Source organism: Plectropomus leopardus, chromosome 19, assembly GCF_026936395.1.
Source record: "Plectropomus leopardus strain MGB_pleo_1.0 chromosome 19, ASM2693639v1, whole genome shotgun sequence".
NCBI classification, from domain to species: domain Eukaryota; kingdom Metazoa; phylum Chordata; class Actinopteri; order Perciformes; family Serranidae; genus Plectropomus; species Plectropomus leopardus.
The window spans coordinates 10386032-10413991 of record NC_142194.1 but is presented as its reverse complement, the minus strand read 5'-3'; the positions used below and the strand labels follow the sequence as shown (position 1 = coordinate 10413991).

General features: G+C 40.8%; 1 protein-coding gene across 2 annotated transcripts in view; it reads right to left on the bottom strand.

Moving 5' to 3' along the window:
• ctbp2l (C-terminal binding protein 2, like) overlaps positions 1 to 18188 on the bottom strand; it is a 139873-nt gene extending 121685 nt beyond the window's left edge. For both annotated transcript variants that reach the window (XM_088069658.1, XM_088069659.1), the window contains exon 1: positions 17863 to 18188. The gene's annotated coding sequence lies outside the window, so the exon portion shown is untranslated. The remainder of the gene's footprint in view (positions 1 to 17862) is intronic.
• Positions 18189 to 27960: the final 9772 nt, after the last annotated feature.

Genomic DNA, 27960 nt, shown 5'->3' with positions numbered 1-27960 from the left:
ATCGCAGAGAGGGGGGACAGAGTGGTCTAATCTCTGAGCTGGGACAGGAGTTAGTAACAGTGCTACAACGCCATCTGTGTAAAACGTACAGCTGGAAAGACGTGACCATGGGCAGCACAGGTGTGACGTTTTGACGACATGTTTATGTGTTTGACCCACCACAGGAGATTTAAAAAGCAGCTGTAGCAGTTAGTGGCTAATACAAATAAGAGGAACGGTAGCCGCAAACGTACACAAACAGAGAAGGTAAATTATTGCCTCTTTTGATTGCAGGATGCTGCAATGCAGTGTATAATCGCCGAGTGGAGCAGAATGATGCTGCTGTCATTTGGTTCTGTGTAAATCTGCAGGGGGGGTATAAAGGGGGGACTTTGTTGCAGCACTATAGTGCCATCTCTGTGCCAAAGCAGCTTAAGGCTACTATTAACAATTAATTTCATTGTTGACTAATCTGTCAACTGTTTTCTAGATTAATTAAACAGGTTGTTTGGTTGATAAAATGTCAAAAAATGTCAATCATTATTTCCTGAAGCCTTAGATGATGTCCTCAAATCTTGTTTGGTCCACAACACAAAGAAAATATTCACAGTCTGAGAATTTTGACTTATTGTTTTGTTAAAAAAAAACAGCCTCGAATTAATCGATTATGAGATTAGTTGGCAATTAAATGAACACTTGACACTTATGGATTCATTTTTTAAGCTCTTATTTTAACAAATAAAATTTATAAGAAACTTAACTTCTAATTTTAACCTTCTAGTATTGGCTCAGCTGTTGGGAACCTTGACTAAGGTGTTACCAAAAACTATCCACAACTTCTACTACGAGAAAACCAGTTCAGTTGAGCAGAGTCGTGCGGTACCATGCAGTGGAAATGCGTCATATGTAACTTGAGCCAAACTGAGCACAAGAGAGGCCGGACGCCAGCATCGACACCAGACGTGCTGCATGAAAGCATCATGTAGATGTGCTTGCAAGATAGAAAATCATGTGAGAAAATGCACACTGACATGTATAACATATCATGCTATAGGCTCTATAGGTTCTATAGGCGTCTACTTTTCACACAATCTGTAGAAAGATATCAGCTGCCAAAAACATATAAATCCTTGTGCAACTCATCTGCTCCTTTTTATAAGCGTAAGAGTTTTGGTTACCTACATATATATCCACAGAAGTAAGAAAATTCAGAATATTTCATACCTCTGCTACTATGATTTAGCGTTGACAAAATAATTAGTATCCAGTTGAGGTTTACTCCAAAAAAAAAAAAATGGTTGGTATTCTGAGATATCTAAGACTGTTCTGTAGATCTGAGCTATTTCTAGATGTCTGCTGCACAACGCGTCCAGGAACATCCCCACAAATAGCCTAGACGAGAATGTAAACAAGAAATTATTGCTTAAGAGCCAGTAACGTTTTTGGCCAAGAAGATTATGACAGAGCTCAGTCGCCAACTGTCATCCTTTATGTTGTCTTCTTTTCCTTAATTGCACACTTTATGTTCCCGTCAAGAAATTACATGAAAACATGAATTCAGATTTGTATGGCCTTTAGTATTTCATTGCAGGAGCTGAAATCTACACCACCCGGTCTCGGTGGGAACAGTAGGAGGCGTTCTTTCTACAACAGGAAGCAATGACCCGTGATGGTGGAACAGCCACTCTCCGTAGGAAGTCGCACATTTCTTTTTCCTCCTTAAACCTCACCTCCTAGTGATTAGAGGAACATCTACAAACACAGACAGTTCTCTCAGCTTCCCTTTTCATATTTTACACAAGCAAACTCCAGGAATCATTACCCAACAAGAGCTCATCATTAGCACATTCATAATTCAGAGTAATGGATTATGTAATTGCTCCATTAATCAGGGGAGCCACCCCAGCATACTCTCCTATGCATTAGTTTAATTATGGGAAATGCCTCTGTTAAAATAGATGCTCTTGTTTGCAGTGGCAGAGTTTAAAATGTCTGTGTTTGACACTTTGGGAAAGTGAAGTTCAGCTCGCCGATGTATAGCCCGAGTCCTTGTGGTACAATCGCAGACAGCTCTTCAATAAAATGTGTCACAGCAGTAGGGCAAAATGAAAAAGTAGGCAAAAGGGCAAATGCCTTTCAGGAAACTAGTTGTCAAGCTCAGGCGTCACTTAAGTCACATAATTTATTGACATTTGCAGGCAGCGTCTGGGTGATGAATATTCCGGTTATATATATGAAGCTGGAAGCGTCTTGAAACAGATTAAGACACGTTAGAAATGGAGGTACTTGTCATCTGATTCCAGCAGCTGGCATGACTTGTGAGGGCTTAATCCAACAGTGTCATCAGCTATTTGTCAAGGAAAAAGAGATAGAGGGCTCTGCGCCTCCTCCTCCTTACTATTGTTGGAAGCTCACTATGAGAGTCTGGCTGCAGTCCTTTACTTTGAGTGACATTTGACTATCACCACCGAGGGATACTCGGTGTATTTTGGTCTCCTCATCCTTGTTAAAAAGGTCAGTGACAGGCAGAGCCCCCTGTGTACTCATAAGTGCGCCACAAGAAATAACAGCTTTTGTTACATAAGAAAAATCACTCCACATATACAGAAATTGCAGCGCACTTATCGGTTATTTTCCTTGTAGCTTTCCTCCCCCAGATTGTACTTAAAGCACTTCCTTTCTTACTTTTGCCTTGTTCCTGCACTCGGATGGAGAGTGGGAGAGCCGGCAAATTAATATGTACTTCATACCGCTGCATATAGTCCAGCAGCATAAACCTCAAATCCAAACAAGACCCGAGTGATTGGTCCTTCAGTCACTACCTACACAAAACAAACAACTAAATGGTTTGTGGTTACTGTCAAGATGTTGGCAAAGCTTCACAAGGCTTAAAGCCCACTGCCAATAACGCAGCCCGAGCCAAACAGAAACACAGAGACACACACAGAATAAAACATGGCAAGATTTTTTCCCCATTGTGAGAAATGCCCATGTAATTTAAAAAAAAAACAAAAAAAAAACAAGAAAATCTTTTGCATTCACCTCGTAGAAGTGACATTTAAATAGGATGGAGCCATTTTCTTCCTCAATCCCTTCCCTTTCTCCCGCTCCCTCCGTGCCACTGTAATTTGAAGCTGTCGCAAACAAATCCTCCGAATAGACCTTTTCCAAATGTCAGGTTCTGTCAAGCAGGGATGACGGCCTCTGGAAATCAGGCCCTCTGAAACTTTTGTCGGGAAAACGGAGTTTGAGTGCACATGCACATCATCGCCATTCACTGTCCCTTGAAGAGTTGCTGGAGAGCGGAGAGGACTGACTGAGCTGCTGATCCAACAGCATCACTTGTTTATTTAGCTACCCAAGTATTTACTTTTAGTTGGAAAAATACTTCAGTCCAGTTCTCTCGGGGCAGGTAAGGACAGCCCTTTAATGGCATAAAAATCTCCTTTCTCCTGAGATCTGAAATTTGAGAATAAAACTAAATAAATCTTAAGTCTTAACACCTGTTAAATTGAATTACCAAAAACTAGTAAAACTGGTAAAGCCAGAAAATGGATGCTGGAAAACCACATGAATATAATGAGGGCTGGATGATAAATAATTTCATCATCGACATCGCGATGTGCAATGTCAAGTTAGGTAAATTTACTCAAACACAATATGCTACATCTTTTTTACTGCTAGATACAAAAGGTAAACGAAAGGTTATGTTACTGGCCAAGCCTTCCCCGTTAAGAGAGTTTGCGTGCATATGTGATGTAGTCTCGCAGCATTTTTTCTGGGACATGAGACTCCTTAGCATGCGAGCGTGTAGAAAAGTACCATAATTGTGTGGACAGGTGCCGCAGACACAGTGAAGTGCATTATTTTTTGAAGCTACAATAATCAGCAGAAAGTGTCTAGATTCGCTAAGGTTCCAGTAAAATGACTGTAATGTCACTGTGTATAACCAGAGGTCTCACAACTACAGTTTGGAGCCACGAGGCTGGAAAGGTAACGTTGGCACTAACATTAACAAACAAGAAAAGTCCCGGCTTTTGCCTTACATTTCAATACAATGCACTTTCAAATATACATATATATAAATATACAATCAAAACATATACTGCCACGTTTTGATTTGATATTTTGGAGCTTGACCATTTATTAGAAATGCTAATGCAATATACTGTTCACTTATGCACTGCACCACACTCTAGGAGTACAAAGCGTACTCTGGGCACACATGAAGCATTTGAATGCCAGGGCAGAGCGAAAAGTGAAACCTATTCATTCACTGCGCTGAGTCTAAAAGTTTGAATTCACTCGCCTCTGTAGAAGCTGCTCCTCTCATCAGTCAATCTGATTGGCTCTGACAGGACTGTCAGATCAAAGGATCAAAGGAAAAAAAAGACATGGCGATATCCACTTGCATTGCGTTCACAAACCCGCAAACAAGACCAGGAGGGGAGCAACATAAGGGACCCACTTTATTTTAGGGTAACCAACATGCATTATTAATATGCCATGTTACACTATAGTTTTTAGCCTGGATTGATTGAAGAGATGAAAAGTCTTAGTCATTGTTCAGCTTTCATTATTATTTGTATTTTCTATGCAGTTGCACGCCGCTATAAAATCACACCAATTATTAGAGAATAATGATTAATTGTTTCCATATGAAGCTATTATGGTGAAAATTCAAGTATTTTTTCAATTCACGATATATATCACAGAAAAGGTCTGTCAGGTTTTTTTCCATCATTGTGCAGCCCTATTTATAATCAGTAAGATCAAATTTCTTAAACACTGATGCACCATTCAGGGGATGCTCGAACTACACCGGGCTGGACAGAATGGGAATGCTGGATAACTGTCACAAAGTCTGCAGTTTGTCCAGGGTCAAAAACATTTCGACAAATAAAAGAACCTCTTGGTACATTTTTTTTCAGTCAATATAGACGGAGGCTGCACAGAAAGTGCGGCACATGTCAGACACCAGAAATCAGCGCCCATGCATTCAATAACCTTTGGCACAAAGAAAGTTAACAAGAAAACTGTTAGCAGAGTGCGCAATCTCAAGAGTCATTTTACTGCCCTGAGTGTGAGGGAATGAGACGAGGGAGAGTAAGGGCAGCTAATCAACTCTTACTCTTCAGTGGCATTTCATGCACTGTCTGACACTGGTTCAGCGTGCACAAAGGGCACCGAGCATCAATAAGTCAACACGCCGCTGTGGCAGGAGTGGATCCAGACTCCTCAGCCATGAAAAAGAGAGACTTTACAGCAAGTGCAAAATGAAATTAATTTTGCAGATGAAGTGCTTGAGGGGTACAGAGCGACTTGAGTTAACATCATCAGGAAAAGTTTAATATAAAAAGAAAATCTGACCCCCCCACAACAAGACCTGGTATGGATTGAGTAGCTATATTTGCATTTCTTAAGACACAGCTCTTGAGTACAAAAAAAGCTGTCCTCTCGCTGCACCTTGTATAAGATGCTGAGCCAATGGAGGTGGTGGGCGGGGAGAGGGAGGTAGAGAGGTTAGAGGAGAAAGAGAGAGAAAAAAAAGCCTCTTTGCTGCCTTTTCATTTTGAAGAATTTTGTACTGCCATCTTCTAATCTGTGCCATCGCAGCTGCACATCGTGTCACCATGTCCAGAAGGCCAGGCTGGTTTTGAGCTTTTTTTTCTCTCCACTTTTTCTCCCCCCTCTTCTCTCTTCCTCGTTGCCTTGCATCAGGCACAGGATCTGAGGCTTTAATATGGCTGCCAGTGAGGCAACAGCCATTTAATAACAATGCAATAGTTCCTCACAGCGGTAGTCCAGTGTCGCTCGCACACCCCGCCGTGTGCAGATGGTACATTGTCTGTGGTTTCCGAAAACATTCTCCTCTCTGAGACGTTTTTTCCCTCTTCCCCACCACACGCACTGCCCTTTTTGTCAGCAATATTTAACTCTTGATAGAAACAACATACACTTGCTTTGCAGTCTTATTCCTGCTATTATTGGTCTTGTCTCATTTCATAACAGGTCAGCTGAAGTGGCCCCCCCAGAGGTGGTCACACTGTGTGTGTGTTTGTGTGTGTGGTTGGCGGTAAGCCTCTTGCATGTGCCTCGCAGCCTCCCGCAGTGGGGGACATCTGGAGGAGGCGTTACCGTGTACACAGAGAAAAAAAGAAGAAGAAGAGTTCAGGCCTGAAATATCATCCTCCAAGGACATAACTGGCTTTCATTAACACACAAAGGGGGGAATATGGTGTCGGAGATTTATTCAAATCAACATGGCTAATGTTGCCATAAGCCAGTCACCTTGCCAAGTTACCCTAAAACTCATTCTCTCTATCAGTGGCCCTTTTCCCCGGCTCGCCGCTGAGAGCAATTAGTGCACATTTTGATGAAAATGACCGGTAATTCAGTGTAAGGAAAAAGCTTTGGAACAACCATTTCACGAGGTGGATGTTCATTATGCGCCAGCAGGGAAGAGGCTCCTCTTAATAGAGTGCCAGCCATAAACATCCCTCATCATCACCGGGCTTGCCATTTGATCTCACCTCTGGGGTTTCTGCGCTGGGCATCTTCATTCATTTCTTCTGTGTCTGTTTACTCAGTAATGGACTCTGCCCAGAGAGTTGTTAAGGGGGGAACAAAGTGAAAGTGCCCGACACTCTGCTGTGGCGGTGATTAACGACTGAATTAGAAAGCAACTCTGGGTCACCTTCTTTAACACCGTGATGGATGATCTAATGCTAAAATCTGATAGCCTTTGTTATAGGTGAGCTACAACCTGGATCACAGGTGGAGCGATGCGATGGTGCGTTCACAGTGAACTTTCCTGAAACCAATAAACACTGTGCTGTAATTAACAGCCAAAAACAATGTGGTGAGAACCAAACTGCGATGAGACAATAAGCATCTCGCTGATGAGTGTGCATGCAACTGTGTCCACCACTGTCTGTAAAGCCTTAGTTAGCATTGCCCTAGTTCAGCTGTGTATGCGCCATCTCTCCTGTCACAGGCAGTTTACAAGACTGGGAACGAGGGTTGCCATCTGTCCCACCTCTATGGGGTGCACAGAGGGACGTTTTGCACAGTTTTGGCATGCCTGACTTCCCCTAATGCTGCACAAATGTTTAGAGACATTACATAAGCAATGAGACCTTCACCGGGGTGGAGGGGGGAATGGAGATGGATACATGCAGAGGGAAAAAGCAAAAGAGGATGAGAAAGTGTGAGGGTGCAGACCTTCATTCTCATAACTCGGGCAAGCAACAGCGTTACAGGGCTGTGTTGTTGCTGCTGTAAGGTAAAGGAAGACAATAAAAAATGAACCAAGAAGTTCCGTTTAAAGATCTTTCAAATGCCACAGCCCTGCATGGGGTGTTTTCACACATTTGAGGCAGGGTTGTATAACTCTGGAGAGTTTCAAATTCTGCTCAGGTAAATTGCAAAAAAGCCAGAAGCTGCAGGGTAAGTGCTTTGATAAAGCAGCGTGTTGTAGGATGTTGTGGCAATGCACTGCCACAAAAGTAGCCAGGAACAAGCTTTTTTTTTTTGCCATAGCGCAGTTGTTTGTCTGAATACGCCTTAACAATTGGCCAAAGTGGGAAGTCAGTGGGAGGTAGATCAAACCTAACAGCTCAGCATCAGACTGCAGCTGCTCTGGCAGAGGAGGCAATCTAAAAACAAAAAATAAGAGTTCACTCACTGCAAGGAGAGGTGATAGTGAGCTCAATGAAATATAGCTTTTTTTTTCCTGGAAACCAGGATGAAGCACTTGATGCACAGACAAATGACTGCACCACATGCATTGTTTTTATTCTATGTATATATTTAAGAGTTAGGAGGGCCACCCCCAGCAGAGTAGGGGAGAGCGGGGTCGGCTGGGACATTTTTATAGTGACATAGTGACCAAACTCATTGAGTTCTTGAGTTCTGTTCATTTCCTCAGCAGCAGTTTGAGGACTTGCAGGGTGGGTAACTGATCAGTAGATCTGGTCAGTGCTGATTTGACATCAGATCCGATTGATGCATTTTAGAGTTTGCAGAGTGAACAGTGAAGTTTCATGTTCACTGTGCCTTGCATTCTGCTGCTCCATCTGTGCCCTGAGTACAATCTGCACTCAGAGAATGTGGATTCACAATTAACAGCCAAAAGGTACACATTCAAATAGTGCACCTATAACCAGTTCAGCTCCAAAAATGTAAAACCAATACCCAGCAGCAGATGTTTTAATCAGGATGGACAGCCAAGAATAAATGAACATGTGGGAAACCCTGACTCTTTTATTTCATTGTTTACCTGTGTTGATTAGTTCTTGCTATTGTTAGTATTGAATAAATACAATAAATATTGAAGATATGGGTGGGGGACTGTGCTAGGTCCGGCACTGAGAACAGCAACTTGATGCACAGAGCAATGTCTGCATAAGAATCAAAGGAATGGCATGCATTGCTTCTGTGACTTGTGTGTGTGTGTGTGTGTGTGTGTGTGTGTGTGTATAAAAGTAAAATGGGGAGGGTCACCCCCAGCCGAATACACAATGAATGTCTAGGGAGAGGTTCAAAATACTAAGACATGTTGCAACCGACACCTGGAACAGCATTTGTATGCAATTCTCTCATTGCTCCTTTCACAGGGAACAAGATGAGATTTCACTGGAAAACTAAGGTGGCCACTGTGACACAGACGGGGCATGCAAATAGAGAAAACAAGAGGAAATAAATTCCTAGAGATAATCACTACTCTGACGCGACAACGGCATATAAAACAAAAGTGGAAAACAAATATAAAGCGTGCACGTTTTTCCAGTGATGATACAGCCCACAGTGGCAAACCTAATATACTATTAAGAAAAGCTGCTAACATTCAAGGACCAACACTTCACACAAAGCTTTCCTGACAGTGCGACACAACACCGTCTCCTTGGAAATATACCTAGTGACTGCTTCCATACATTTTCTCCTCCTCAAACTGTCCATTTTCTATTTTCTAATTTAAGTAAAAAGGGCCACTTTATGTCGCCTCTAAGTGTTGAGCTCTCCACTCTGTCCTTCCACCTCACAAACACTTTGTTGCTCCTTCTCTCTTTTGTTTTAGCTGCTTGTATAAATGTGTGGTTAAGTTATGTTCAATTTAATCCCTTCCAGTTCCAGCTGCTAATCATTTTTGTCAATATTGGAGCCGATGTGAATCCTCAGACATCTCTGAAGTACACAGCATTGAATCTGAGATGAGATTTTTACATTTATTTGTGCCAAATTAATCCCAACTGCTGCTGGTAAATTCTGCCCACTTGCACAACCCTACAGAGCAACTTCCTGCTGATGGTGTCTAGGATCAAAACAATGTGTGGTTGAGCTTGATAGAGCACGCTGGGCTCAGAGCCAGATTGTATTTTCTTTAGGTGGAAACTAAATAATTACTTGGTGGGGCACACAGGTTGCACAGAGGTAAAATCTTCACCTACCACAACAGAGAAGAAGCGACAACTTCCAATAATTGTTTCAGTGTAACAAACATACTTTCTTGCAGGTAGAAAACCAGTGAGCTAATCTTGGCTGTAAAGGTACACATCTGTCCACACCCTCCCAGGCTGTCAGTAGAGTTAGAACGGACAATAGCTGCAGAATGAGGGACAACAGGACAGGATTAGCTATGATTGAAGCCACAGACATTGTAATAATTGCATGAAAAAAATGGTTTGGAGAAGAAAATTTCTCCCAGTTTACTGTGTAGTTGAGCCGTCCCTTTAGACAGGTTACCTCTCCTAAAATAAAGCCACAAGACCACACAACAGATGAATTTGCAAACACTCTAAATCAGGATATGCAGCTTTATTGGGGGAACATTGGTAAAGGCTGATATTCGCCTTGTTGTCTGCCATAAGCAAATTTGATTTCCTGGGCACAAAATGAAAAATAAATAACAAGAAAAACAAACAACCAACAAGAAAAAAAAACATTGCTATGGGCTATGGACAAAATTGTTTTTTGTTTTGTTTATTTAAGTCAGTATCGACCAAGAAGAATCCCAGATTTTAACTGTTAAATGTACACCTTTACTTCACTTTATAGGTTTTTTTTCATCCTCCTAAGCTGTAGATGAAAATGTGTTGTCATCTGCTGATGTTCTGAAAATTTACCCTCAAATGTGACAAATCAATGGAAATTCGTCTTTATTACAAGCTAATTGAAATTTCATTATATCCTAATAATCCTTGTTATTTTGTTCATGTCACAGAACACTCAGAATGTTCAGCTTTTTATGCATAACCCATTCAATAAAATCTGACAGGATGTCACTATATATCATGATTTTTTGTGAAGTTATAATCTCGATGTATCTCAGCAGCACAAGTGGGTATCACTTTGATTTTCACTGTATTTCAATCACTAATGTTGTTGCATGTAAGCGTGGCACAGCGGGGAGGAAACGCTACGAGTGATACCAACCATCCCACATGAAACACCTCCAGCCAATCACTACCTTTATGTTGACCTCAAACGCTGATTTCATCAGTTCCTCATATTGCACACATACTGTGAGGTTTCCTTGTTCAAATTTATCTGTGGTAATGATGCTGCATGAAACGCGTGCATATCTATCAGGACATTTGTATTACACAGAATTTGCCAGGAACGAGACAACCCAACAGATTCATTAACTGGGCTGATATGCAGATACGCGGGGATAAGCTGCAGATACTGGGTGATAAAGTGTCGAGTACAGCAGGCTTCTAAGGCCATCTGAGCGGCGAGGAGATCTTGCCGCTGTTATCATGGTGGTCCTTCTCCCTTCTTCATCGCCTGCCCTGCAATTAATGATGCACAGTGATTTTTTTTTCTAGAACCACCCCCCCATCCTGTATTGGTATGTATTTATGTATGTGACTGTGTTTGCTTGCATGTATGAAAGAAAGCTATTTTTTTCTATGGTGCACCAGAAGGATACTCGCTGAATTTGTATTCAGTAACGAGACAGGGGTCTGGGAATGATGGTGAATTTGTAAGCATGCATCATCTCCCATAATATCATTTAGTAGCCCTGTAAACGCTTATAAATGCAGGCAGTAGTTATGCCCCCCCCCTTCTCTCAGCTCTCATCAGGCTCGCACATCTCCAAAGAAACCAAGGGCAGGAGAGGAGGAGATATTGCAAATCACATTAAGGGACATGAAATTAATCCACCCTCCCCAAACATTTGGCCTTCACACAGTTTAACCTTGAAACTGCTTTTTACTCCCCTGCACAAGGACTTCATAACCCCCCCTCCTCCGCTTCGTCACATCCAAAAGAACGAGTCTGACATTACAACAATGGCCCTGCCGAGGTAATTATTCAATAGGATCCTTCACCGTGCTGATGATATGTTGTAATTTCATTTCACTTACGTCTGTTTCATAATGTAATACACAATTGAGCAGGGGCACTTTACGTCCCAAAAGACCACTTCCTCCTTAAGATAATAAAAGCCTTTTGTGCTTGCCTTTGAGAAATCCTTGGTGGATTATGCGAGTGTGGATTCGGGAGCACATCAATTAATATGCATTAAATGAAAGAGTATTAAGTTGTAAGAAAATAATTAATAACTCTAATTGCTGTGCTGCTGCGTTGCCCGACGACATCCTACCTTAATGCTAACAGGACCCGTCTTTGACATCGCCAACAGGGGTCAATGTACAAGAGTTACTTGACCTTTTACATGGCTGAAAGACAATGCACTTCCACTTTATTACATGGCCACCTCGCTCTCCCCTGATGCTAATGTAGAGTCGGAGCTGTGTGCAAGATAAAGGCACAGAGTGACTGTTACATCCAATCCAATAACTGCAGAAGAATTTCTATCTGCTAGCCAACGCCGAAACCACATGAGGTTCAGCTCTGCTAGTTTCAACCAGAATAAAATACATCTGTTTGTGTTAGAGAATACTGTAGATCTCTTATGCAAGCCCTATCGCTGAATCTTGTCCCTTTGTACAGTGCAGAGAATAGCGCTGGCACAGGGTTCCCCGTTACCAAGAAAAAGACATTCACTGCACCAATTACTGTATCCTTTACCCCTGTGCAGCTCCAGAAAACACAATCGCTGCCACTGTCAATGAAATTATAGCAATGGGGGGAGTAAACGATGACAGGGGAAAAATCTGATAGGCCTCCTTGACAAACACTCTAAAAAATGAAGATGAGGAGTGCCTCAGGAGAACTGAGAAGAAAAGAAAAGTGAATGACAAGCAAAATGTTTCTTTGAGATATCTTTTCAATATAGTATTTCTAAAGGTTAGAGGAGTTCTGAAGCCATGAGAGAGTAGCTGCGGCTGAGTGATGGCGCCTTTAGTTGCTACGAGTAGCGAAAGATACTCAGTAGCAGTGTTTTTAAACTTATTCGTTTTGACCGAGAGCGATGCGCTGCAAGAATTACTGTCTTGATCAGTTTACAGTATTACCTCAATGTTTTTTGTTGTTTTTTTTTTTTTCTAAACAAAATTACCTCAGCTTTCAGCTAAATCAATCTTGCCTTTGGTTGGAGATAATGAGCATGTTCACCAGGCTTCAAATGCACACCGCTGCTGCCGGGCTCCTCAGCTCAGCATAGTCACATCATGCAGACACTTTTGAGGAAGGCAGAAAAGAGAAGTCTTAGCCTTCAGAGACCAATTAAAAACACATATTCAAATTGACCTAAAAGGAGCACAGAAAGGCATTCATTTACAGTGCAGCCCCGTCCATATTGCTTCACTCACTATCGGATTCTTTCCAATTGTTTCAAACTCTGACAAACAAACAATCTCATCAGAGTGGGAAAAAAAGATCTCATCTCTGCAGGATCAAAGACAATATCGAGAGGTAGCAAGCACACACAGATATACTAATTTTCACACAACGCGCGCTCCATCTCATTCTAAAGGACACAGAAGCAGGATTTACCAGCTCAGTAGCACAGTATGCATACATTACATGATCCTTATTAAAGACCATGGTGAATATTAGATCATTATCGCTACCATCTCTGCTGTGAGGAAGACTTGCTACAAAGGAAATAAATGCACAGAAGATGGAGATGTATTTGCTTTCCCTGCTGCCTTCATAATGCTGCAAATATTTAAATTAAATTGTATAAACATGATGTATGTAATGTTAATGTGTGGTTACATGACTTCAGTATGACTAATGGCTGTTGCACTACACAGTTCAAACTGAGAACCGGTTCCAGATTGTCCGATCCTTTGGAATCACACTCCTGCAACCTTATCAATTCATTTAATCAATGTTTAACTTACAGTTGTAAAACCATAGTCAAAATTACACTGTTGGAGACTTAGAATAGATGGTCATGGGGGAGAGAAAAAAAACCCGAAAAAAGTCTAAAGTGTGGCTTTAATTTCACAAAGAAAGATGACAACAGTGCTGCTTTTAATATCTGTAAAATGATCAATGCAAGTAAGAGTGAAAACACTACCAATATGCTGAAACAAGGGATTTCCAAATGTTTCTGCTGGTAATCAACATCCAAATTAATATTTGAATGCCTTGATTATTTTTTTTTTACTAAAATAGTGGAGGAAATTGAAAGTAGGTGGCAAGAGTCAGACACGGCTCGAGGCCAGTGTTCTCAGCACAGTCATGACCCTCGCTTCAAACATTAAATTAGCAGTTCAACAAAGAAAAACAATTGTTGGGGCGAGTTGTGAACAATAATCCACGGCTTCCAACAGCAAGCACTTGCTTTGCATCTAGAGATGAGGTCCGACCCGCAACATTTGAGAGATTAATAACTTACAAAACATGGGTTGCAATACTCCACCTTCCACTCTCTCTTCCATCTCTCTGTGTCTCACACACATTCAGCAGTGCTAAGTCCTACTACAGTCAGCTCAGGTGCAAGAGGTTGATTAGCGTTTACTCATAACCCCAAGGTCCCGCCACAATTATCACTGAAACTTAAAAGCTCGTAAAATAGTATTCGGGATAGTCCTAGCTGACACATTTTTCAACACAACATGGGCCTGAATTCCAGGAGCTCCATCCTTTTAAGACTCTTAGCACAAGTGCCACTTCTTCCCAACCAAGCAGTACGTCCATGACTGAGAGTAAATATCACATGTTAAAAAAACCGATGCAACATGCCATGTCACGTGTATTCCTTTTTTCTGTGTTTCTACACCATGTTTAGACTAGGGATGCATGATAATATCATTACACCATCGATATTAGCAGATATAGGCTTTAAAATGAAATATTGGAATTGGCCAACGTGCTGATTTCTGATGATTTTGGCAAAAAATGCAATGTCATACATCCTTAGTTTAGACTCAAAAATAATAAAACAGTTGTGCTGACACTGAAAACCAGTGTAAGCATTCTTTTACAATGGAAACTGAACAGGAATCCACTCCCCGAGTGCAACTAATAATTACTTTTTATTTTCAATTAATTAATTAATTTTGTAGCCTGGAAAATGTAAAAAAAAAAAAAAAATCTAATCACAACTTCCCACAGCGTAAGATCATCTCTTAAAATAGATCGCTTTGTTTAACCAACAGTCCAAAACCAAAAAGTATTCAATTAACAATAATATGCGGGAGAGAAAAGTAGCACATCCTCACATTTAAGAGGTTGCACCGAGCAAATGTTCAGCATTTTAGCTTGATAAATGACTTTAACAGTTATTCAATTAGCAAAATTGCAGATTCATTTTCTGCCAGTCGACTAATTTGAGCACTAAAACCTATTAAGAAGACAAACTGGAAAAAGGAAAAACAGAGAAGTTCGGGCAGCTCTTCAACCAGTCAGAATTTTATCCATGACATATTTGATACCACAGCCCAGCGGGTATGCAGGGACTCTGAAACATGCTTCGTCTCGCTTCCACAGCACTTCCAGGGAAGCTGCTGCCATAAATCCCTCCTAATGGTAGCTGGCGAGGGAACTTTTTAACACAGAACTTAGCAGCCACTGTTATTCACCCGTAGAGCGAGAGTCTTGGGATGATGGATGGTAATAAATATTGCACGGGGCTAACAGAGGTCCCCTCAGAGACGTTCAATTGCCTTGAGTGATAGGGTGCTGCTCGGCAACACAGGAGAGGATGGCAGAGGGCAGGCTCTTCACGGGGTCGACTAACTGAGTCTGTTCAATTTCCTCCCTGGAAATACGACAGTCCCCATTCTTAACCATAACACTCTCACAATGGGGGAAGGTAAGCGGAATAAAAGGGGGGTTTCTGAAAAAAATATGTCATTATTTCTTACTTATGTATGGCAACTTTGTTGGTTATGAATGAAGAATTGATTGTCTCATTAAAAAAAAAAAAAGATCTACTGTGGAATAGACATTACTGTGAATGTACCTGGCATGTGAGGATAAGGAACACGACTCAGTGTTATGACCACTTTCCTGCTACACTTGTGACCGGAGCAGTTTAATGGAGCTTTCTGACAAGGAAGCCCTGTTGTGCCGAGCTGCCCACCATCTTAACTGCTTCCTTGACAATGGCCGACGACAGAGCAGATGTCCGAGCTAAACACATCTGTAGTGGCCTTATATTGCTCCGGGCACACACCCCCTTCCTCGTCCACTACGTACACATTAACACCCATGAGACAGACAAAGAGCTTCTTACCGAGGTCATCCCCTATTGAGCTTGTATGCATCAAAAATAAATTATCTTATTGTTAACTTTACTATCATCAATCCAAGATCTTAAAGGGATAGTTTGGATTTTTTAAATTTGGGTTGTATGAGGTACTAATCCACATTCAGTGTATTATCTACAGTAGACGTTGGTCCACACTTTCCCAGTTTGACGAAACAGGCAGAAGTACCACAACAAAAGCTCATAAATGTATTGCTGTGGATGGGGACCGCAGCAAAACATATTAAAGAAACCTAAAAAAAATTATCAGTTTAAGTGTATTCTGTGTTTTGTAGATTTTCACCACTTTGCCGTCACAGCCCGTTCCAAATGGGAACTGAAGCCGCTCTTTTTGAGGCCACCAGACCCCTTTACAGTAATTTTATCTCAAGAACACAGGGGTTGCTGGTCTCAATTGGTTAGTTTGTTTTTGTTACTGTGTGACTTTGGTGAATTTGAACTAACTCTTTAAAACACAGAAGTCACATGATAACACAAACTAACTAACCAACTAAGGCAGTGATTGACCAGCAACTACCGTGCTCTACAAGGAAAGATTACCATTTTTGTCAGTGAAGTCTGGTGGCATTGGAGGGAGCATAGATAATGGCAACAGTTCCCTATTGGAAACGGCCGTCCGACGGCAAGGTAAAGTGGTGAATATGTTTAGAATAAAATGTCTGCTTACACTGATAATAAATTGTTTGGGTAGTCCTTTTTTTTAAGTGGCTAAAATAGGTTTTGCTGCTGCCCCCATCCACTGTAGTGTATTTCTAAGGGGGCACCCCGACCTCTAGCTACCATAGGTAAAGCACTGACTGTGGATAAGTACATCATACAACTACACTTCAAAAACTCCACGCTATCCCTTTAAAATTCACTTTGATTTATCAAGATGACTTTTAGGTGGTGCACCAGCAGGATAAAAATCATCCTTACTGAACAAATGACTGACGATGCTTTGAATGATGAGTGATAAGAAATTAAGATGACTCTCGTTCATTAATCCAACGCGTTGTGTCCTGTTGTCATGTTTTCAGAGTAATCAGTGAATTAATTAGCCCAATAATGTGTAAGAATACTTTAGTGTGTGTAATTAACAAGTTAACACAAGGCAATTAGCAGCTCATTCATAAACTGGCAGCACCCAATGGTGGCTGTAAACATAAGATGCACTTTCCTGACCATTTTTTTTTTTTTTAAAGTTTACACACTCAGCTCCGGTGCTAAATCCTCATTGCAGATTTCAGCTCGGCAACCATAAACAAGATAAATTAGCCTGAGGAAAATGCACCAAAGCGTCCGAGAGAGGGAACTACCAAAGTCAGTCCATTATTCTCCTCCAGTGGTTTTCAAAGTCACATCCTGGAGCCTCCAGGGGGGAATCATGACGGGGGCATCCCCCAGAAACATGAGGCTCACTTGCATTTTAACAACAAGAGGCTGCAAAAAGGATTATGAAGTTCACTTTGATTGCACACATGCAGATCTCCAAACTAAACCACAAAATCATGATCAGGTGGTATTCCTCCAGGCGAAATGTCATCAGATGCAAGTGTTTGATCCACTGCTTTAATCACTTGTGGGTGCTAAAAAAATGTTTAAAGTTGAGGCAGCTTTTCATCTTCTGTAATGATGTGTAACAGCTTCTTCAAAGTCTTAAAATTGCGTCGAAATAAACGTGAGAGGTCAGTGACATTTGGTGCAGCTTGGACAGCAGATGTGCTCCATGGTGATAAAAAAAGAAGAGAGATGCCCAGGCTAAGCAGCTGAAGATTACACAGGATGACGTCTTTCACAACACTATTTTACGTACAAAAACTCAGTCAGCCGGGTCAAGTGTGAGGTATTAGAGGATTTATAAGCAACTGGAAGGCATAAAGACACACAACTCCACAAGCACACACTCACGATGCACTTCCTATTTTCTTTTAAACCGCACACACTCCGCACGAGCAAATAAAACAAAACAACACACCGCTTAGCCATGTAAAGGTGAGGGACACTAATGGCTGCGATCGGAGAGAAAACGCTGGCTATTCTTGCCAGGAAATTTGACAGTTGCCTGGATTTACGTGGTCAGATATAATGTCCGTGTGTGTGTGTGAACAACCCACCCCGACCATACCCCCATCTTCATGGCGCAGTAAGGTGGACACACATGGTCAGAGCTCGTATGCGGACCTGAAAGCAGCCAGTCACGGCTAACTCTCGTTTTGAAACACTGAAAGAAAAAAGAAAAATTCAACGTGTGTGTAATGCGGTCTTACCTGGATGAATGACGTCTAATCGCAAGTTGAGAAGCCGACTTTTTAGGCACACGTCGGCGGCAGCATCATCGGGGAGAAATGTTTCATGTGAAGATTTGGGAGTAATTCTGATTCCACCTTATTAATCCTCCGCGCGCTATAAAAGCGGCTTCTTAGAGCAGATGGGAAGAAACGGACGGATACAGGAGTGATAACCTGACGGGGAAACGGGCTGCAATGTGTTATACGCGTCCTTGTTTATTCAAACACGGCCGAGCGTATTTTCGTGAACGCCGAGTAGGTGTCTGTCCAACTGTTTCACTGCTTTATTTTCCCCTCTCTCTCCCCCCCTCTCTTTGGCTGTAGTCACACTCTCCTTTTTTATCAAGGCGGGGTCTTGGGTCGTTTAAACCAATGACATAAACCAAGAAGAAGAAATAGCCCCCTCCTCCTCCTCCACACACACACACACACACACACACACGCACGCACACACTTTCTGCTCACATGGTTAGCAGAAATTATGCGGTCAAATAGAAAATCTTTTTTGTCTTATGATGTCTTTTTTGTTTTTTTAGTGACTTCATATTCTTATTGAAGAAAATCACCTTATCACACACACACACACACACACACACACAAGGGCATAGGTATTGATTCAAAATTGGGGGCATTAGGGGTCCTCCGCCTAAAAAATTTAAGCATCAAACTTTTGATTTCCTGCCTTCTGGTGAGTTTTTAAGCTTAATTGATGTGTAAAGTAGGAAATCTTGTTTTTATGAGGAATGACCATATCTTTTTGCAGTTTTGAAATTCTTACTAAAGACAACCACTTTATCATACATACATACACATGTGAAATGGTGGGTTTAGGGGTCCTTTGCCTTAAAATATCAAGTGTTAATGTCTTTAATTTAGTCTCCTCTGCTATTTCATGTTTTTATTTTTTTATTTATTTATATATTTTTGTGTGTGTTTTCAAATACTTATTTAAGAAAAACACCTCATCACGTCCACAAGGGCGTAGATATTGTTTCAACATTGAGGGGGGCGCACCGAGGTCCTCTGCCAGAAAACTGTCTGAAAAATGTCTTATATGTCCCTGTTAAGGTTTAATCCACATATCCCCCTGTTTTCTTTGGAACTACTCTTTTGATCAAAGACATATCAATGAAAACGAACGAACCAATGAAAACTGTGGACAGTGAAGTCTGTGGATTATTCAGAATAAGTAGGACAGTGCCTCTGGAAAGACATTTTGCAGTTGAGTTTTTTTTATTGTGTGTGTGTGTTTGGGGGGGTGGGGGGGTCTTTACATGGGCGCACCATCAAGAGAGGCAAATAAAGTGTTGAGACCCCCAAAAGAAAGTGGGAAAGGGGTCCCGAATCACCATGCAGTGCACTGCTTCTGCCCCCCCCCCAAAAAAAACCCAAGTATGGACCCTTTGAGCTACTGTATGGCCTTGATGGTCTTCTTCGTCTGGGGCTTTCCAGAATCTCTGTTCACCACTGTTTTTTAACACTAATGAATATTTATATGAGAACAATGGATCTCATGACCATGAAATATGTCACTCTGCTCTGGAGCATTTAGCATCTTTCTACTCGCTTTTGATTTTATGGTCTTTTTTGTTGATTTTTTTTCCACATTTGAGACACAGACAAAACAGACACACAAAACAAACTGACAGATTGTGCTTCCTGTATTTTAACCAGTTCAGTCTCTGTCTTAATTCAGTCTCACAGCTCTCATCAACATTGTAAAATCCCAGATAAACCCACTGCATGCTACCTGCCCAGCACCATACAGTGGAAAGACAAAGTTAAGGACTAACTGGTGAACATAAAAACAAGTCATGCAGATTTAAGCAGCACAAACGCATAATTTCATTCACCTCCTCTGTGCTGGAGCAGCATCAGAAACCCCAGAAACTTCTTTCAAAACCTGGGCACATAAAACCAAAAGTCCTCATGGACATATACCTCTGGAGAGTACTCTGAAATATGCAATTTGGTATTTTGGATGAAGTGACCTCTTTACTAATGACAAATTCTTACATGCCTGACACATGCGAGAAGTATGAAGATTAACTTTAGCTGTGTTGAATGGTGGCAGAAATATCTGAGATCTCAAAACCTGGACAAATAGAGCCAAAACTATCTGCACAACCAGATATAAGTAGGGCTAAATGAAAACAAATGTGTTGCATTTTTTGTAATTTGGCTGAACAGACACTTTAATAGGCTTATAATGTCCCCACATGGGATTATGTACATGTGTCACTGCTGCTCAAGTCTAAAGTTAATCTATAATTCATGGTTTTCTGTAGTACTCAGATGTTATAGAGGCCTGTATAGGCTTGTAATATCTGCGTTTCACCCTTTTATATTCTACATATAATTAATACTTTTCATTTGACCTGATCACAGTGGGAAGCTGCTGAATGAGCAGCTCATACAGTCAAGTGTGTAAGCCTTGTAGATGTAAGTAGAGTTGTCCTCACATTTTCTCTGTTTGGTAAGAACATATGTTAGGAGTTCATTTGATTTCCCTACAGGGATTATTCTGCAAGGGCAGACAATTTGATTCAACATTGCTAAATATAGTTTGACTGTGTTGCACATACTGGACCAACCCATGCATGATTGATTTGACGAGACTACGCAGCGAAAGCACGTGACCTTCCAGCGCTTTGTGAATGCATGGGGTCACGGATGACATCACATGATTGATATTTACTGTCCTTTTTTTTTTTTTCAAACTTGTTGCACAAAGAACAAGCATTGATCCACATCATTACATTAATCCATGAAGGGTTTTCCTCTCGCTCTTTGGAAGAGCGGCGCTGTGACAGATTCAAGTGACCATGGTGGCTTTCAACATTTTCATTTTCTGCCTCATTTCTGCACTTTGCGTGGTCACTCCGTGAGGTCAAGTAAATGACAGTAGATTGCGTGAAGTGCCAGTCAGGGTGCTCAGCGAGTTCAATTATCTATATCCCATTTTCCACTTTTCATTTCTATACTCTGCCTGGCCTCCATATGCTCCGATATTGATCTGTCCGTCAACGATTATCCACCTCCCGTCTGGTCACATGTGGGGGTGTGCAGTGTGGAGCACAAAAAGACAGCCCCATTGGTGGGATAATTATGCTGAAAATTGTTAGGGCAAAATTGTGTTTTTGAAAGTCGCAGCAATCATTTTATTGATGTTTAGGGTTGATTGCACATTGTATAAACAGAGTCAAGATCGGTGATTTCAGGCCTTCCGTGTTCACATTAGAAATCAAAAATATAGATAGTAATTATGTGAGGGCAACAACAACATTTAGGTGGCCTTTACAGCACTCTCTTTTTAACTGTATGTATTGTAAAAATAGTGTTGAGGAACACAAAAGCAGCTAATTTAACCTTTGTAAAGATAAAGGAAGAAATCTCTTTCACTCCAGCTACTCATATCCTCTCTGAGAATATTCTCAGTTTTCTTATAGGAACAGTGTATAAGAATTTGGGGGATTTAGTGGCATCTAGTGGTGAGGATTGCAGATTGCAGCCAGCTGAAACTTTCACCAGTAAGAGGTTTTTTTTTTTCTATTCGGGAGGTAAATTATCCACACAGGTCTCCTTCTCGCCAAAACAAATCCACCTGGTGATTGAAATGGGTAAAAACCCTAAATAAATCAGTTTTACGTGACACATAGGTATTTCTTTGACCCTGTATGGCACCTTGCATATGTGCAGCTAGCAAAGCACGTAGACTTCTGAGACGCCTTTATACCTGTGTCTATCGTGCATCTCCAGCTGAGCATTTGTTTTCAGATTTTGTTACTGCTCCGTGCACTGTTATTATGTCCACACTTAGCTATGACTCAGCTATTCTTGGGACATACGTTAGCAGTTGTGTCAGCAGAACTGGAAATACTGCTGTCAGCAGAATTCAAAATGTCCCTTTTCATAGGGCAAAATTAGAGATGATTACGCACCATTTCATCTAACTCAACATACAATGGGTAAGAGCATTAGCATACTGTCACCAAAACAACCACCACGTCCTGCACTGATGATGCGGTCCTTGTTGGGAGACACATCAGGCGGCATTAGCATATGATAAAATGCGTCCCAGATCACCTCAGAAAGTGTTTTGAAAGACTGGGATCAGAAAAGTGTTTTGGTGGCCATTTACACCTGTATTTACGATATCCAGTTGTCATCAGATCACCTGAGACGCATGCTGATGTCATGTCTAAAGAGGGCGCCGCTCTCGAAACAAACAGACCCAAACGAGAATGACCCCATCTAGAGCCAGTATTTGTTTTTTCCATTTTGATCTACTGTGGAAACATGGCAGTGAGACATGGCAATCTCCACTGACGAGGATACACTCCCAATGTAGATATAAACCTTCTTATTCTGTTCACTAAATAAAACATACTAATTTTCCACTTCTGCAAATATATTAACCTCAATCCTACATACTGAACCACAGTAGATCGCACAGATCTGAAGTTAAATCAAAATAGCAATAAACCTTCATAAATAATCTTATCCTTCCAAGGTAAAGAATCAACCTTTTCATCTCTGTTAAGCCAAATATCACAGACTTAATCAATTTTTTTTTACATGCAAAACCATAGCTCAGTGTGCCCTGAAGTCCATGTTCAATCCACTGCTGCATCAACATACAACATCTCGGTGGAGATGGAGATGAGCCTTGAGTATCGAATGGATTTCTGCCATAATAGAAGAGGAGGTGTGGGTCCAAAGCAGCGCCGTATCAGACCCTCTCATGTTGAACTCTGACCCCGATCTCCATACTGACAAATTCACGGGCCGAGTTCACAGCAAGTCTCTGTGGAAAGCTGAGCAACACTCTATCCACACTGCAGTCTCTGGGGACACACATCTATCAATCTCCAGATGAATTATTGAAGGCACATCACCCCCACCATGTTTCTTACATGGGCTGAAATTAGTGGCTGTTCCAGAAGTTCAAGGACCATGCTGCATTAGAATTCGAGGGCTGAATTTGTTCAAATTTTGATGTTTTGCTTGTGCCATGTGTGTGTGTGTGTGTGTAGCCTAGTCATTTTTCTGTTTGTCAATTCCCCTCTTATACTTTTTTTTTGCTGTCCCTTAGCACTCCTCTTCCAGCCTGCAGACTCTTATCAAAAGGATTTCCCTCCACATACTCAGCTGAGGCACTATTTGATGCACCGGCTCATCGCTACACTTTCCATTTCTTGGTAAACTACATCAGTTTAATTTCTCAGGTTGCAAAATGTCAATATTAGAATTACTATAGCTTTTATTTGATCTTTGTTTGGGTTTATTTGGTTTGCTGAGTTTCAGATATACCATGTCATGTTCTGTGTGTATCTTGTATATGTATATATAAATATACAGTATATATATATATATATATATATATATATATATATATATATATATATATATATATATACATATATAGATATATATATATATCTAATATCCAATAAATTACTCTTTCAGATAGTGGGCTGCCTGTCTTGGAACAACAAATTCTTATTCTTATATTATTCTTATATTTATATTTTAATTAATATATCTGGGGGACACTAAAAGCATATTTGAATCACTGACAATATATCTTATAATGACTGTCTTTTTGTTGACATTGTAATAATAGGTTAACAGAAAATACCATAGCATTATAGGACACAGAAACATGTAAAAAAAATAATTTTTTTAAAATCTATTTTTTAATCTTAAAAGAAAAAAAAATAGCATCAGTCTTCTTTGCTGTTGTCACAACGTGACCCAGTGATGCCCCTCACAATGTCGCAGCATTTGAGGTTGTTGCAGAGGTCAGTGTGCCACAATGATTTCACCCACCCTGCACTGAGGCTGAATCATGCCTTACATGCATGACGGCCGCGCGCACACACACACACACACACACAGTCGACCCTTTTTTGCTAATGAGGTGATGGGGCCTCACCGTGCAGGGATAAAGAGGGGTGGACGGCTCAGACCCCCAATGGGTCCGCTTGAACTTGTGAAATAGGATTGACACTGCACTCAAAATGAGCTCCCGCCACGTCGGAACAGCAGACTGAAGCCCCCCAGGAGGCTAAGTTGAATCAATTCTCCTAATGATGTTTGTAATTTAGGAGGCTAATGACATGCACTATGAACTGGAAGATTATGTCTAGGAGATGCCTCTCAGAGTCAAGTGTGAGAATAAATGCCTCACAGAATCACAAACCTGCACAGAAATCAAAGAGATAGCACTAGTGTACTGTTTACATGGTGTAATATAGGAAAATGTTTTATGTTTTATGCCAAGTCCAAGTCAAGTCTCGGGTCACAGAAGGAAAATCCAAGTAAAGTCACAATCCTTCATTAGCAAACTGCAAGTCTGCAAGTCTTTAAATGCTGGCCATGTAAGTTACATGAAACATTTGTCTTTTAATCATATTAGTCTAAGCTCGTAAACTCATTTCAATCCATAGGCCTAAAGATTTATCTGGGGATTTTAGTTTTTTTGTAAATAGTAAGCAGCTGTTTTGAGTAAAAAAGCTGTACAAAAACCACTGTATGATACCTGTTCAGCACCAAACAGCTGACACACATTTTGTGACTTACTAGCTGGTGAACATAGTGGTGCATCCAGCAAAGAGCCAGACATTTCTCTAGGGAACTGGTAGTGACCAAAGATAGAGCTAAAAGAGAGCGAGCGAGAGAGAGAAAAACATTAACACTCTGCCAAAAACATGACTCCAAATATTTGATAATGCTGCTCTGTAAATAATGGACATGTAAATTATAGCAACTGTTTGCTAACATTTCATTTCAACTTCAATGAGTTGTATAAAATTCAGAGAATATCTATGATCAGGGTCTGATTCAGGTTGTCTGCACACAGTTCTCAACATGGAGGTTAGCTAGTGACACACATGCTAGCAGCTAACGGTGCTAACAGCGCAAACAGTGCTAACAACAACAGTGGCAACAGTGTTGACCGAGCTAATGGTATTAACTTGGTGCTAATCGTAGGGAGGGCACTACGCTTTAGCAATAACTCTGTGGGTGAGTGTTATTAGCGGTAACCACTATATGAGTGCAGGACAGAGCAACAGAAATTAGCTTGCCAGTGGAATACACACAAATGCCACTGGACTGCCTACCACAACAAAAAACAGAGAAGCTCAGATTAAAACATACACAGTAGCCTGATTTAATTCTCTGGTTTGGGCAGGACACCATTACTCCACTGTATCTTCATATAGCAAATACACTGCTGTGTAAATGCTTAAAATGTCATAAACAGAACGTTGAAGGTATGCCAATGTTGCGCTCACAATTAGTTTCTGCTGCCACTAAAAAGTGACCAAAGTATCTGCTATTGAAAAGCAAAAAACTAGTCAAAAACAACTCAAGTTATTTTCTCAGACTTAATAAAGTTCCCTTTGTGACCCCGAAGGACCACAGCAGAATTTGCGCCACTTTCTGAGAAGTCTGAGAGGAAGTCTGACATGTTAAATTAGTCCAGTGCCCCTTAAAGTTTGACTAAAGTCCAAATCTCAAGTCTACATTTTTTGCATTTAAAGAAGTTTAGCTTCCAGGTTAAGGGCCATGGTCCCTAACTGGTCTAATCACCAGGCTCAGATTTCTCCTTGGTCATCAGTTCAAGGTCCATACATTATAAAAAACCACTTATTCAAATTAATTTCCCAAATTCACAAAGAATAGCCTTAATTGTGTTTTTACATACGTGACACAAGTCACTTCTGGACCTTGACCTACCAGTTGGAAACCACTGGGTTAAGGGAACTGCAATCTGTGTTAAAGGTTAAGCTATGGGATCTACCGGATGTCTTATATCCCCCTAGATTTGGCCCAAAGTACTCCAGAGCTGCTAATTTTGTATTTACCCTTTGGGTGTACTGAAGCCTGCTTCCTGTGGGATGAGAATGTCTTGTATTGTACAAGATGTTAAGTGCTGTGTGTATGTGGTGTTTCTGGATGAGTAAGTGTTCGTGTGCACCCTGCATGCTTATCTGTCTCATGTGCGGCAACAATACCGAACATTTTCGCGGGAGCAACCGCATTGGAGGCATGGCGACAGCACGCGGCATGATATGCATGCGCAACATGTTGATATGATTACTCCACAGGCTGCTCGCTGTGTTTTAGGCCGGTCATTAACAACCTATTTGAAGACTTTGTCAATAGGTGCCAAGACAACAAGAAGCTACACCGCCCCCTCCGTGCCCACCCCCCCCCCCCACCCCCCCTCCAACCACTTGCCTTTCTTTTCTCTCATTAATATGGAAATGAGTCGCTCATTGTTGTTAGTAGGGGAAGAAAGCTGTCATGTCTTTGGTGACAAGCTCAATGGATGTGTTTGGATTGCAGGGCTTGCTGTTTTCCGAGAGCATGTCTTATCTTTGTTTAGGCAGCGAATCAAAAATGTAAACATCACTTCATTAGCATCTGTCAGGAAGCTTAACGGTATGATTTTTAATACACGGCTAAACCCTCTGAATAGGCAAACAGGCCTCGTTATTCTGTCTCTTCTTTTATCTTCACTTTGTGTAGTAGTTAATTTCTCAAAGGGAAACTTACTTAATCCGCTGTGTTTGCCGGTGAAAGCCACATCTTGTAGCTCTGCTTTCTCCCTCTGCTTGAACATTACTTAGCAAAGCTGCTGTATTATACTTTTCCTGCTGGTTGGTGGTCACTTTTATATTTTTTTTTTCCTCATTTGCAGACCAAAAGAAATCACAGATTATTTTTTCAGTCAGATGAAAAGCAGCTTCCAAAAGAATTTTGGCTTTGGAAAAAGTCAGAAAATGAATAATACATAAATTACATGAACTATTCTTCACCTTTAAGAGAGATCAAAGAGACTTGTGTTCGAGCCAATCACTGGCACTGTCAGGATCACACTTCATCCACTTCATCAAGGCTTTCTCCACACCCAACATTTACTTCAAGTATACCTGCACATTGTGGGGTGATATCATAATTACTGGGACATGACCAAAAGCAGGCAAGATTAGTTAAATGCAGCTACTTATCTAAAGTAAGTGTTTTGTTTATATCTAGGTTTGCATGTTGCAGGGGTTTATGCACACCAGACATCAGGGGAGTCAGATTCTCTGTCTCTCAAAAGGATTTGAGCTCATCGTGGGCTCAGTAGGCATCATCAGTGGGCTGTTTTTGCAGCTGTCATCTCCTAGAGTTCATCTCTACACTGGAGCATCTCTCAGATTGGGTCATACTGCAGGCAAATATGTGCTAAAGGCTGAAGTTCTGTCAAAAAACAGAGGGCAGTTGTGGAGGAAGTAATCAGTTCATTTACTTAAGTAGAGGTACTAACACCACACTATAAAAATACTCTGTTACAAGCAAAAGTCTGATGTTAAAAATGTTGATTAGTAAAAGTAAGCGTAATCCGGAAAATTTACTTGATGTAGGAAAAGTGAAAGTACACTAATAAGAAAAATCTAATAAAAAAAAAATACTATTAAATTACTATTAAAAAGAAAGGAAAAAGAAAATAACTTAAATGCTTATTAAAATAATTTCCAAAGTACCCAATTCAGGAAAAATAAAAAGCACCCCAAAAAAGAAGAAAAAAAGAAAATGACTTTAGTGTTTATTAAGGTAGTTGCCAGTAACAAGTTCAGAAAAAAAACAAAAAAACAAAACCCATAACTATAAAATAGTTGCCAATTAATTAATTAGTCAATCAGCTAATTGATTAAGCAACTAATCATTTCAACTGTACTTGTATAAACTATTGGGTGGTTTAATTTGTAAACAACATCATATTTTATGCACTCTTCTCATGTTTTTTATTAAAATAATCATAATTTGTAAAGTAACTAGTGACTAAAACTTTCATACAAATGTAGTGCGGCAAAAAAAGTACATTTCCCTCTGAAATGTAGTGGAGTAAAGTATAAAGTGGGATTAAAAGGAAAAGACTCAAGTAAAGTAAATATACTTAGTTACATTCCACCACTGACAGACAGCGAGGCAGTGGCAGAGACTTGTGGAGGGGTACTGAGAGGATGTGATAGATTTAAGTGAGTAAATGTCAGCTGCTCCTTAGGGAGGTTTGTGGAA